The sequence below is a fragment of the Calidris pugnax genome, unplaced genomic scaffold (assembly GCF_001431845.1).
Source record: "Calidris pugnax isolate Ruff unplaced genomic scaffold, ASM143184v1 scaffold27, whole genome shotgun sequence".
In the NCBI taxonomy this organism is placed as follows: domain Eukaryota; kingdom Metazoa; phylum Chordata; class Aves; order Charadriiformes; family Scolopacidae; genus Calidris; species Calidris pugnax.
This window is the reverse complement of record NW_015090893.1, coordinates 958,948-972,990: the sequence shown is the minus strand read 5'-3', so window position 1 is coordinate 972,990 and position 14,043 is coordinate 958,948. Positions and strand designations below refer to the sequence as shown.

Below are 14,043 nucleotides of genomic sequence, written 5' to 3'. Positions count from 1 at the left end.
AGGCCTTGGACAATGGTCATGGCTGACCTGCATCACGGGCAGGGCTGGGGGGCACAGCCAGGGACCAGAGCCCTGGGTGGGAAAGCACCTACCAGAACATGGTTCCTGGAGAGTCTGGTTTCAGGTTTGTGTTTGCTTTATTATTCCACCTAAAAAGAGCACGCTGGTAAGGACCAAGTGTTTTATTTTCTTTGTTGCTGTAGACACCGTCGTCAAGCCACAGAGTTTGCTATAAATAAGTCTACAGTAGAAAATGACATTTTCTCACAGTATCAGTTTTCTGCCTCCTCTTTCTATCCTGTCTTTCAGGCGTTTAGTTTAGCAAAGCTAGAAAGATAAGCTTTGCAATGGGTCTGCATTGACAGTTGCCTTAAATGCTGAAACGGGGCAGAAATGCTGCTGGTGGGGTGGTGTCTGGCTCCAGGTCACTGCTGTAGCTGTGCCACCACCTGGCCCTGCCTGCAGGGTGGGGGCAACCTCTCCTTTCTGCAGGTAGCCTTTGGCAAGAGCCCGATCTTTATCTCTCCCTGTAGCAACAGTGGGTGTCACTGCTGTTTGAAGCTGCCAGGAGCCCAGCGCGTAGCTGCAGAAAATAAACGTGGTATGAGCTGATTGATTTATCTGTGTTTTCTAACCCAGCAATTAATTCTGCTTTTGGGAGGCAGAGCCCGAGCAGCAAACACGCTGTGATGCCAGATCAGAGCTGATAACACATCCCTCCCTTCCGCTGTCTTCTGTGAGCGCCCGGACCAGCCTATTAAGGAATAATCTCCCAAGGCCTCGGTGAGGATCATCGCCGGCTGCACCACGGCGGAGCAGAGCCTGGCAGGGGCTGGAGACAGAGCGGGGAGCCACAGGTGCCAGGGGTGGGAGGGAGGTGGCCACAGGGGCTCGGAGGGGGTGGCCACCACAAGTGGCACAAGTGCCACGATCCCAAGAAGCCACCAGGCTGCAACCAGCTGCGCAGAGCTGGGAGGTCACTGATGTAACCTTGCTTTTTGCCAAATTGCTTTGAAACATTATTACTACAGATAGATTTTTTTTCTTTTTTTTTTCTTTTTTTTTTTTTCCCCTCGTTACCTTAAAAGCTAAGTGGCCCTAAGTGTGATGTAGCTGGTTGGTGGTGCTGTCTGCGTGGGCTGTCCATGGCTGGGGCCAGCACGTGGGGTGGCTCGTGTGGGGGGCAGCTGCAGCTGGTACCTGCCTACCCCTGCTCCATGCGAGGTGTGTGGGGGCACTGAGGCAGGGGGGGTGTTTCTGAGGTGGGAGCAGGGGGTGGGAAGTGGTGCTGGTGGGTGCCCAAAGGCCCCGTGGCAGCACGGGCACAGCGGTGGGCTCCCAGTGCTGGGGATGGGGGCCTTGGTGAGGGTGGGAGGAAGAGAAAAGGGGAGCTGCTCCCCTCTCTGCTTGCCTCCCCCCCAGCCCCAAGCAGGCTGCACCCCCTCTCCGTGCCCACACACCCCCTTTCTCTCCATGTCTCACTTGTGTAAGCCCCGTGTGACCAGCCCGGCAGCGCTGGTGCCTCAGCTGGGGACACAACAGGTACAAGGGCCAAGTCAGCGCAAGGAAGCAGAGACGCGGAGGAGGCGGCTGCTGCCAAGGCCCTGATCCGCTCGCAACATTCCCTGTGTCTGTGTCTCTGTGGGTGGCTTTTGATGGAATTGCTCTCTGAGGCAAAACAAGGGAGTTGAATCTGTGGTCTCGTTTACAAACCTTTCTGATTCAGTCTGCTGGAATCAGGGGGGCTATTTTTTTCATCCTGACTTGTCATCTTTGTGTATCCTGCAGTCTGGGATGGAACTGTTCATGTAAGAACTGGAAACATTGCATCCGTTTTCGAGGCATGCTTGATCTTAAGCCAGGACCAGGGAAAGTCACGTGAGCTCTTAACCAGCAGATAGTACTTTGCTTATCAAAAATCAGAATCTCATCAAATCGATACCTGAGCACAAAGAAAAGACAGAGGCTTTGTCTTCCCCGTCTTCTCCCTGTTAATTATTATCCCCCAAAGCATCTGTTTACCTGCATGTCTTAGGAATGTGTGTCTTTACACTGTGTTTTGAGCCAAGGCATGTCCTTTGGGGAAATGTGGTGCTTGTCCTTTGCTGCAGCACAGCTCGGGGTGTGCCCCTCTCTGCGGTGGGACGTGGCTCTGGATGTCCCATAGGCAGGTGGTGACACCTGGCAGCCGCTACAGGCAGCTGACCAAGCCACGGGGGGCTACCTGCACATCTCCTCAGGTTGCAGACTGCCTGCCCGGGGCTGTCCTGTCCCTAAGGATGGGACAGGTAGAGCAAACCAGGCTGTGCTCACCTGAGAAGATCAGTTTCTCAAGTGATGCATTGGAGGCAGTGCAACAGTGCACAGAAAAGGCTGTGTGTGTTCCTGTCCCTAAGGATGGGACAGGTAGAGCAAACCAGGCTGTGTTCACCTGAGAAGATCAGTTTCTCAATGATGCATTGGAGGTAGTGGAACAGTGCCCAGAAAAGGCAATGTGTGTGTGCAATTTCTCCAAAAAAAGTGGCCAAAAATGCAAATGGAGGGAGTGTGCACAATGGAGAGCCAAGGTGTTACTCAGGTGATGCTCCATGTCCATCTTGCCAGCTCAGATTCGTAAAAGGACGCAGAGCTGTAATATTCTTCTTGAAACATGAGGGGCCTTCGGTGTGAAATGCAGCTGTAATTAAATCTGACAGTGGGGCCTTCACGTTGCGGCAGTCGATTCATCGATAGGAAGAGGGCAAAAGCTTTGACAGGAGGTTGGGATGATTAATGGGCTTGTGCTGCTTATGTTTTGTTGAAGCCACAAACACTGCTAAGGCTGAAGCTTTATTGACAGGCGCTCTGTGAACTGTGGGGTCTTTGGGTGTGTGTAAGTAGAAGATGGTGGGTTGAGGCTGAGTGACTCCTGCTGAATGAAGCCGTGTCACGTCAAACCTCATGGTTTTAAAGTCCTCTGGTCTTGGCTGAAGCTCAGGTGACCTGAGGCCAGGTGAGAAAACAGAAGCAGAGTGGTCTCCAGCCTGGCATCTATTTCTCAGCATTAACAGAAACTGTTACACTAAATGTTTGTTGTGTTATCTAACCCTGGGTAGGTAATGGCCACCTGAGCTGGCTGCAGTGTAAAAGCAGTTTTTCAGGTTTGAGAGGCTGGGGCTGCACTCTGTGCCCTGGGAGCAGCTCCCGGCGTCTCCCCGGGGCAGACACCCCTGCGTGGCATTTCTTGGCAAAGGTTGTGTTGCACCCCGGGTTAGCAGCTGCTGCTGGTGGGAAGTTCTGGCTCAGCTGCCACTGCTGGGAAGTCCAGCTGCCCCCCCAATGCCAGCAGGACGTGGTCATGGCTGCAGGAGGCCAGACTCTGTGCCCTGGGAGCAGCTCCCGGCGTCTCCCCGGGGCAGACACCCCTGCGTGGCATTTCTTGGCAAAGGTTGTGTTGCACCCCGGGTTAGCAGCTGCTGCTGGTGGGAAGTTCTGGCTCAGCTTCCACTGCTGGGGAGTCCAGGTGCCCCCCCAGTGCCAGCAGGACGTGGTCACGGCTGCAGGAGGCCAGTAAAGTCATAGGATCATAGAATAGTTTGGGTTGGGAGGGACCTTAAAGGACATCTAGGTCCAACCCCCTGCCATGGGTAGGGACACCTCCCACTGGACCCAGTTCCTCAGAGCCCCATCCAGCCTGGCAAAAAGAGCTCCTCTCTGCCAAAATTCATCCTGGGGGTGATGGCAGAGTGGCTCCCTCCAGCCTTGGGGATCCAGATGTGGTTTCTGGGAGCTGGTGGCCTGTGCCCAGGCTGCCAGCAGTGACAGCAGGCAGCCAGCCGTGCCGTGCTGCTGGCTGGGGACACCGGCCCGCTCCTGTTGTCCTTTGTGCCCCTGTGCCCCACAGGGACGTGGTGCTGATGGTGCTGGGCAGCCCCTGCCGAGGCTGGTGTGCTCTTGGCCCAGAGCTGCCTTTGGTGTTGAGCAGAGATGGGTGTGTTTGCAGAATTGAAACTGTGCAGCCCAGTGTAAGAGAATGTAACAACTTCATAAAGATTTCCCCCTCCCTTCCAAAAGGGATGCCTTCAGTGTAAAGAAAGGAGTCCATTTAAAAACAAAAGACTAATGAATATGGTAGCCCTTCCTCCTTTTGCAAGTTTAAACACCTCATCTTTCCTCAGAGAACAGCTCTAAATCATTTTATTTGCAAGCCCTAAGCAGGAATTTGTATTCATGGTAAGACATTTATTGAGTTAATTTATTTAAGGCTGGGGCATAATTTCTAATAATGGAAGAGTCTCTGGGCCCGGTGAAATTGTCTCCCTGATAGGGCATTAATATTTTAAGGGGTTATAATAATCTGTCAATTGATCTGCGTCTTCCAGGGAGTAGGTCAGCAGTTATTGATGATTGCTCACGTGAAGGATTATCTGAAATAAAGGCTGCCACGGGGCGGCATCGCCGGGCGGCTGGGAGCAGGGGGTCGGGGCTGGGTAAAGGAAATGAGGAAAAATAACCCCGTGCAGATGTGCAGGGTGGGGGCTGCTCCCAGCGCGGGGGGAGCCCACGGGGGTCCCTGTGTACGGGCTGTCACTGCCCAGAGCGTTTCCTGAAGAGCCCTGGGACCGGGCACGGCTGGAGCGAGGAGTGTTGGCACGTGTCCTGCAGGAGCCTTCTTCCTCTTGGCAGGCACTCTGACTGATACTTGGCCTCTTACTACCTTAATTTCGCTGTTCTTAGAAACAGGAAACATTTATGCTATTCCTTGAGTGATTTATAAAAGAAGAGGAAGAATCTTCCTGAAGAGCCCTGGGACCGGGCACGGCTGGAGCGAGGAGTGTTGGCACGTGTCCTGCAGGAGCCTTCTTCCTCTTGGCAGGCACTCTGACTGATACTTGGCCTCTTACTACCTTAATTTCGCTGTTCTTAGAAACAGGAAACATTTATGCTATTCCTTGAGTGATTTATAAAAGAAGAGGAAGAATCCAAATTAAAAAAAAAAAAACCACCAACATTCTTGTTTGGTTTACTGCTGTATTAAATCATAGAATCACAGAATGGTTTGGGTTGGAAGGGACCTTAAAGCCCCCCCAGTGCCACCCCCTGCCCTGGGCAGGGACACCTCCCACCACACCAGGTTGCTCCAAGCCCCCTCCAACCTGCCCTTGAACCCCTCCAGGGATGGGGCAGCCACAGCTTCTCTGGGCAACCTGGGCCAGGCTCTCACCACCCTCACACCAAACAAGTTCTTCCCCACATCTCATCTCAATCTCCCCTCTTTCAGGGTCAAACCCTTCTCCCTCCTCCTAGGGCTCCCCTCCCTGATCCAGAGTCCTTCCCCAGCTTTCCTGGAGCCCCTTGAGGGACTGGAAGAGGCTTTAAGGTCTCCCCGGAGCCTTCTCTTCTCCAGGCTGAACCCCCCAGCTTTCTCAGTTGGTGAGAGGTTGTCCGGAGGTGACTCTTTCCTGTAACAAGCTCTGGTGGCTGTGAGGTCACACAGCTAACAGGCACACATCTCCAGGCTGACCCCCCCCAGCTCTCTCAGTTGGTGAGAGGTTGTCCAGAGGTGACCCTCCATGTAACAAGCTCTGGTGGCTGTGGGGTCACACAGCAAACAGGCACATGGGGACCAGCCTGCCACTCATCACAGCCAGGTAATGCTGCCGTGCCAAGGCGTTGTGACAGCTTTAAAAGTGTACTAGAAAAGGTAAATTGTTCATATCAAGCTGCAGTGGCCTGCTGCGGGTGTGTTCACTGCCTTTAAGGTTTTATTTATTCCTCCTAATGCACCAGGTATAAGGATTGCTAAATGCTGGCACTCTGTGTTTCTGTGTGCGTGGTTTTATTGTGGATATTGAGTGTTTATTGAGGAAAAATGAATGTTGGCTTAGAACATGCAGCTGCACAGCAGCTCTGACTGTGCTGGATGTGAGAGCAAAATAAATGCATTGGGGAGGAGTGGGCTGTGGGTGCTTTCAAGACGTTTCGTGGCTGGTTTTCCCCTAAAACCGACTGTGGTGAGGAGTTTCACCGCCCCACAGAAATTCAGACTGATCTATGTGTGAGATGAATGATTACGTCTGAACCGTGCTCCTCGGGGCCCCAGCTGATATTTTTTTCTTACATGCTCATTTGTCAGAGCGTTGGCAAGCCCTCAATTAGCCAGTCACTGGCAGCTCTATTCATCCTTCACCCCCCTTCACCCACGCTGGGTCCTTCCCCTCCCCGGGCAAGGTGCTGCTGAGGTTGGCATGCCCCGGCACCCCTCTGTGCCACGCAGGGAGATGCTCCGTGAGGAGGAAGACCAAGTCCTGCTCGGAGAGGTCAGCCAGTCCCTCTGGCTTCTCCTGCTGGCGGGGCAGGCTGGGGCACGGACCAATTGCCCAACTAAATCACACTCCTTCCTAACAGCCCCGTGGGTCGGCCCTCAACGCGCCCTCAACGCGCTCCAGGGGATGGCACGGAGAACCCTGCGGTGGCACCAGCCCTCGGTGCTGCAGGGAAACAGCTCCCTTGGTCATGGCCACCAAAGGTGAGCAAGGAAAGCAATCCCACATTACCCAGGGCAGCTGTGGGTTTCTTATTTTACATTTACCTGTTGCCTGGAAGGAACATTCCGCATGTTCACTGTGGATTTTGTGGCTGCTGCAGCCTTTTGGTGTGTCCACCGTGCCCTTGGGCTCACAGAACGCGAGAAAAATCAGAAACCAGCTGTCTGATGTATTTTCTCTCTGTATTCCTTTATTTTAGCTTTGTGCCCCTCCGGTTCCTTTCTACTAAACGTCACGCTCTCATTCTTTCCAAATTCTGCTCACGTGAGAATCTTCCCATAATAATTCCGGTTTATTTCCCATTTCCTGCTCCAGCACACCCAGAACTGAGCAGAGCGCTCTGTTTGCTCCCCAGCAAACCACCTGTGCTTTATTCACCATTAACCTAACGAGCACCTACAGTCATTATCCTCCTCCTCGCACGTGCTGTTCGGAAGGTACTCGGGGTGCTGTGCCCCGGGAGGGACTTAATCCTGTCCCTGCTCGTCTCAGCCCGTAGGAGCCAGAGTAATTATGTCTCCCGTGAAATACCTGCACACACACAATGGAGGAGACTGGGCGAGCAGAGCCGCCGAGGGGGGAGGGACCCTATATATAGGGTTACAGGAGAGAGCAGAGCCAGAGAAAGCAGTGAGCTGCTGCCCCCAGGGAGGATGGAGCTCCTGCGCCCAGCGCTGGGTCCCTGCCCGCAGCCAGGGGCAGGGCTGCCCAGGGAATGAAGGCGGAACGGCCCCAGGGGACGGAGCAGAGACAGCTGAGAGCTGAGGGATCCGCAGCCGCAGGAGAGGGACAGGCGCAGGCAAGTCGAGATCAGAGCTAGAGTGAAGTTTCTACTGCAGGAGAAAAGGAGCTGCCTGATTTCTGTATGAAACCGTAATTATTTATAAATTTTATGTACGTTATCCTTGCTCACACAGAGCAAATTGATTGACCGAACAGAAGCCAAACTTGACATTTTGAAGGAAGAACTTATTTCACGTAAGTAAATCTCAGAAACCTCGATTTTGATATCATTTAAGACTTTCTGAACGTATTTAAAGAGCCGAGCCCTGCAAGCTGCAGGCAGCGTGTGTGCCACGTTGGGTGGGCAGAGGTGTGAGCACAAGCTGCCACTTCCCACAAGCAGCTTGAGGGATGAGAGTTTACATCATGAAAACAGAAATGCATTACTCGGGCATGGTTTTCACATTCTTACATAAGGGCTGATTCTAATTTTAGGTAAACCCTGCTTGTATCTTGGAGTTTTGGAGTTTAATTGGAATAAGACAGGCAGGAATGGGGCCTGCAGTCTGTGGGTGTCATGTAAATAACAGGCCTGGTTCCCCTCCCTCATGCTAAGAGTAATGCCATGTACAACACCCATGTGTATAAATGTGTTGCCACTCGTGGTACCAGCACATATGAAATTAGAACCATGGAATGGGTTGGGTTGGAAGGGACCTTACCGCCCATCCAGTGCCACCCCCTGCCCTGGGCAGGGACACCTCCCACCAGCCCAGGCTGCTCCAAGCCCTGCAGCCCCAGGACTCACCTCGGCAGCGCCTGAGGCTTTTGCCAGTGAGAGGTGATTCTTCATGTGATGTAACGACAGTGACGTGGATGGAAAGAATCCCTTTGCTCTGACACGCACCTCCTGCTCTTCCCGGCAACCGTGGGCCAGCGATGGCCTTCTAGGCTTGGCCAAGTTGTTAAACAACCTGCCTGAATTCAGATTTTGTCACGCAGGGAAAGGAGCAGGGCAGGAAAAGGCTCAGTTCCAACCCAAACAGAAACTGAGGGAGGATTTGACAGAACACAAAACCATGAAAGACTGCAGTCAATAGGAGACATTCCTTTCAACCCAAAGTTACGTGCTTTGTTTTACCTTCTCTTACTTAACAGACTTGAAGTCTTTTCGCAATTTCTTGTTTTAGTCACAAAATATTATGAGCAAGAAAATAAATTTTTGAAGGTAAAAGATGAGAAACACCTAATTTCTGTATTACCCACCTGCTGGCACAGGTGCTGCTTCCAGGTTGTCCCATCCCCTTTTCCTCCATCGGCCCCTGATGTCCTCACCAGCCGAGGAGGGAGCTCCTGAACCTGCTGACGTGTGACAGGGTCCCACTGGCTCTTCAGTTCTGTAATAACGGGATTTGTTCTGTATAAATTGATTTCAGTGTGAAATGGCTCAAGTTTTCAGTAAAGTGGGTAGTATAACAATGTTACAAAAAACTGTTTCCCTGCTGTTCACTCCGTTCTCTTCCTTGCAGTTGCTTCAAGTTATCTCCTGGCCTGCCAAAAGAGATTTTCAATAGTCAAAAAATAAAAACATAGCAATGAAATATTTTTTCTGGGAAGAACAAGCTTTAAAATAAAAAAAAAATAATTCAAGTTAAAGTTCAGGAAATTGAGATGAAATAATTTAATATGAAATAATAGGAAATAATTTTAGATGAACTTGAAAGCCTTTAATGATTTGTTTGGTCAGCAATTTGAATGGCTCTCACAATAAATGCTCGGAATCCCCAGCTCTTTCGCAGCAGCTGTGGTGCCATGAACCTTTCATCCCCAAATCCCCTGCACACGCACATCCCCAAAGTTACTGTCTTTCAAGATCAGAAAAGTGCTCATGGTTCAGCCAGGGCAGGGGGAAAAGAAACCTTACAAAAGGGAAGACAGATGAGATCTCTCTTGAATCACTCAAAACCTCTTTAGATAAACAAATACGGTGACCTTGAAGTGACATTTTGGCAAAGCCAGTGAAGTCTGATCCTGGGGCATATGATGCTCTTTGCCTCTTTTCATCATTTTGGAATTGCATTTGGCAACTGGTGCCTGGTACCACGTGTGGTGTGTTCCGCAGTCATAGCGCTTGGGCTCTAGTAAAATCTGACCCTCTGAGTTACTATCTGAAGCTTAGTACCCTGCTCAGGTGGGTTTGGTCCTCCAGTGGCTTTTTGGATTCTCATAAATGCTCCTGTGTCTGGTGTTGGGATGCCAGCAGCTGGTAGAAGGTTAGGAGAACATGCTCCTTTTTTGCTCTGTGCAGTGAGACACAAGACAGAAGTGAGGTGGGAGGTGAGGCAGGAGGGCAGCAGTTCCTGCCGGCCTCCCCTGTGGCTCAGGGCTGCCAGGGGGTGGGGGTACCCCAGCAGGGGTGTGCAGGAGCCCAGGTACCACTTAGGGCCCTTCAGGTGATTTTTCCTCCTTTTGTGTTTTCATTCCTACCACCCCTCAGAGGGGAATAAAGCAGCGTGAGGAAGCAGAGGCGGAGCTGTAGGGCAGACATGGCTGCTGTTGCTCGGCGTAAAGAAGCCTTATTTCGTGAAATTCTCTGGAAGTGGACACAGGCTTCCACAGAGGACTCTAGTTGGATCTATTTTACTGTAGTATTTGAATCTTTGTATGATTTTCACAGCCCATAGGGAGAACACACAGCTGAGTAAGTGCTATATTCTTGAGGTTTTCATTATCTCTGAGTCTACATAATGATTTTTATAGAACTTTGGCTCCAGCAGCACCTCCCCACCAGCTGTACTAGTGCTGCCTTCCTGACTGCTGCTCTCCTGCTATGGCCCGGCCCTGCTTTCCCTCCCCACAGGGAACATCCAGATGAACCAGTGTTTGAGGTTTGTTGGTTATTTGGCTCTGGGGACTGGTGTCACCTTTTCCTGCCCGTGAGCACTTTGGTAGGCCTGGTTTCTAGCTCCATTTGGTACTTACAGATCCCCCTTCCGCAGCCTCACCATCTTTGATGTATTTATTACCTTCACAGCCACCCTCTAAGGGAGGAAAAAAACATTTTCCTGGTTTTGCAAAGAATTAGCAGAGTTGTAGGGAAATTTAGACTGTGTAGTTCACTCAGGTGTGTGGCAGCAGCAGCTGTACATTTATCTAAGCTGGTTTGTTTCAACTTCACCGTACAGCAGTAGCACCTTCCCTTCCATTGACTGAAGACACGACAGGGTCCCAAGGAGGCTTTTTGCTTCATAAAAGGTCAGTCATCAAAATAAATAGAATTGGTTTGCTTTTTTCAAAATAAGGTCTTAGTACCTAGGATCAGATAGAATGAAACTGCTTAGAAACTTACTCCATTGCGCCAAAATGCCAGCACCCACCATCCCTCTGTGAAACAGATGCTCATAAGGGGCTGTTCCTCAGCTGAAGTCCATGAATTCTCATACTTTAATTAAATGCTAATTTCTAGAATTATCCTTTCTTCCTCGAAGCTCTTCTTTGAACTGCCTGCACTCATCCTCCTCCTTTGCTATGAGAATTGTGGTCTAACATTGCAGTGAGCGGGTCAGTGATTGTAGCCCTGTTGGATCACCTTATGATGAGGATCACTCCATAATGCCTGGAAACATCTGAACACCATGTTCAGAGAAAGAGCTAGAATTGCAAAGCCTTGTTAGGAATTCAGATTTTGGACAGATAATAGAGTATATTTTATTTTTAAAAATATCCTTTCTCCAGTGGGATGCCCTGCATTTGTGGTACTTGAATGTTGAGGTGTTTTTAGTGGCTCTGTCTGAGCCAAGATGTTCTCCTTGCCTGGAACCCTGCTGTCCATGGCACAGCACCAGAGCTGTACGACTGGCCGAGAAGGCAGAGTGCACTCTGGTGAACTACCCCAGGAAGAATCTAAGCCAAGCAGCAAATTCCTGATATTTGGGTTTCGGTGGATCCGACAGATTTGAAGTTGAGGCCCTAACTCTGCTGTTCATGATGAGAAAGACACTGAATCTGAAGGTGGGATCTTGTCGAGGCGCAGGGACTAATGATTCGAGTAGTCACTCCCAATTTGTATTGGTATAATAAAGAGGAAACCTCATATCCATCCCAAAATGATGCTGCCTTGCCGGTATCTGCAGGGAAAACTCTTGACACATGGGGTACACTTCAAGCAGGTGGAGAGGTGTTGTGTCTCCAGCTCAGATGGACGATGGCTGGGTGAGGGTGTCCCCTGGGCAGCTGTGGCAGCCGTGCCCCCCAGCCCACCCTGCAGAGCGCTGTCCCTGTGCCCACGAGAAGGCATTCCAGGTGGGATGCCACAGGGCAGAGCAGAGCAGTGCTTGGTTGAGAGTTGCCCGTGGTGGCACCTGCTCCAGGGCCAGCACCAGCCCCTGGGAGTCTGGGGCCAGGAGCCAAGATTTGGTTCCGCTCCCAGAAAAGTCAACGAAACCCATTTAAAGCGGGATGATTTCATCCTGTACTGCATGCTGGGTGACTCCCCAGCACGGCTATTAATAGCACGTGTTTATCCCAGGTACAAGCTAATGGAGCGTGGAGACGCGGCCTTTCTGCGGGGCCGGTCAGCGGAGCCCGGGACTGAGAGATGCTGAATCTGTCACACGTGGGCAGGGTCTCACTCGTGTCAGAGTCCGACTGCTGGAACACAAATCCCTTCCCACTGTGCCATTCTCATCTGCTAATCGCCATCCCGTGCTGAAAGAAGAAAAGCCCTTTCTAAAATTAGGTGACAGCTAAATTTTGGTGACCCTGTCAAGGACTTGAGGATCTCTGTTGTCACTAGTGTCTTATGTGGAAGGCATTAAGATAGAAGGAAGGGTGCTGAAACCAACACATGCTATCAAAAAGGGCAGGAGCCACTATGTGTTGGGAACGTAAAACATCACACAGTGTGTGGGTCTCACTCTGTGGGATTTCTTTTCCCCGTCCCCTTCCCTTAAAATACTTTTAACCCACAAGACTTTGTGTTTCTTTTTTTCTTCACAGACAAGCAGAGCAAATACAGAAGTAACCTCCAGAGATGTTGTGCAGATACTTTTGCTTCCTCAGTCTGTGTCTTTTCCTTCCAACCCAGAGGTAAGGGAAGCATTTGTTTTGTTTTACAGGGAACATCTGAATTATCTTTCATGTAACTAAGGTGTGTCAAAAGGAAGCTTTGCTCCTCGTTACCCAGCCCGTCCCAGCACACCTGGGTGGCACAGGAGAGAGCAGCCCGCACAGGTCCCCGAGCCCCAGTGTGCCCATTAACTCTGCAACCTCTTATTTCCTGTTCAGGACCAGAATAGTTTGCAGTTTTTGCTAGAAATGGGAATGTCCCTGCAGGACTCCCAGCTGTTATTGCCCTCCCTGGACCTGCAACTCCTAAATATCTCGAATGGTTTATGTTTATGCTGTGCACAAAATGCTTTGGTTCTGCTGTAGGGTCCTTTTTGGTTGAAAACCTGCAGCAAAGCTCCAAGGAGCACTGACCCAGCTTCACAGGGAACAGAAGGCAAAGACCCATCAGAGCTTTGAGTAACTGTCTTGCTGAGGGTCTTACTGCACACACTGTGGCCCTGAGGCTCTGGGAAGAGATGAGGCACCTCCTTCAGCCCTTCACAAACCAGTGACAAAACTCTTAATGACTCACTCATTTACATTTCCATCAAGTGATCACAAGACCACACAGGGACTCTGCACCATAAAACATAACTTTTACAGTCCAAAAGCCCTGTCTCCCTGGCCACCTGTGTGATGGTACAGACTTGTGAGCCTCACCATGCCAGGTACCAGCTTTATTGTCCATCCCCAAAACGTGAATTTTGACGTTGTAAATGAGAGTTGAAGCCTCTGTGTGCACAGCAGCTCTAGGGGTGGTGCAGCCACCAGAGCTCTGATGGTGTCTGAAGCACTCAGTGCTTTACCTTCCCCGTCGGTGTGCCCAGAGGTTTTACTCCTGGCAGCAGCTGTAGGGAGCTGCTGACACTGACACACGAGGCTGAAAGCTTCTTTAGGGGACTGGTGATTAGGGAGGAGGAGAAGCTGGTCAGCACCATTTGTCACAAGCAGGAGGAAAACAGAAATGTGGGTACCTTATAGAGAGCATGTGAGGGGTGGGAAGGGGAGATTGCGGGTTAGTATTAAGATTAGTATTAAGATTTGTGAGATACAGACCTTGCTTCATTTGTCTGGGACATTTTAAGACCATCTTTAAGCTACTGTGTGTGCAAACCTGTAGCTATCAGCTGAGGTTAATTTGCTGTTTTCCCCCCTCTTTAAGGTGCCAATTATTCAGCCAAGATAAGGAATATGAGCGAGTGCTTGTGATTTCAATGATCTGCTTATTTTTAATAACCGTTTTATGCAGTTTGTTTGCTTGTTTGAGCAGGAGCTGGCAAGGCAGCTGTGGCTGCACCCCAGATGTGCCCAGCACGCCCGGGCACACCTAACGGTCCCTGTTTGTGTCCCCAGGAGGTGCTCCCTGGGTCACGTTCCCGACTTGCGCAGTGGAGACACAACCTCCCTCCCCGGATTTGAGAACCTCACCATGGGATACAACAAATACCTCAGGCCCTACTTTGGTGGTACGTTGGCTCCGTGCGTTGGACCGGTGGAGAGCAGCCTGTGGGGCTTGTGGGAGGGGAGGGCGTGCTGCAGGCTGTCTTTGGGATGCCCCAGTCCCTTTGGTTGTACTCCTTTTAAATGAACAAATAGCCCAGGCCTCACTCCTTTCTGTGCATCTGCTGTTGTCTTGAATAGACTGTGTGTGCACGAGTGGGGCATGGGAGCATCCCCACCTAGG

The 14,043-nt window shown here is 50.9% G+C and overlaps 2 long non-coding RNA genes across 3 annotated transcripts in view; one reads left to right on the top strand and one right to left on the bottom strand.

The window, feature by feature from the left end:
* The first annotated feature begins 666 nt into the window (after window positions 1–666).
* LOC106891506 lies at window positions 667–13,826 on the top strand. Its single transcript, XR_001412699.1, has 3 exons — window positions 667–857; window positions 12,249–12,338; window positions 13,713–13,826. It is a non-coding gene; the product is annotated as an uncharacterized LOC106891506 (long non-coding RNA).
* The window catches only part of LOC106891507, a 25,090-nt gene continuing 17,327 nt past the window's right edge, over window positions 6,281–14,043 (bottom strand). Inside the window, exons 3-4 of one of the 2 annotated variants that reach the window (XR_001412701.1) lie at window positions 8,517–8,647; window positions 6,281–8,299 (exon numbers count right to left, since the gene is read on the bottom strand). This is a non-coding gene — a long non-coding RNA (uncharacterized LOC106891507). Of the gene's footprint in view, window positions 8,648–14,043 lie in introns of both variants that reach the window. The other variant, XR_001412700.1, reaches the window with a different exon arrangement.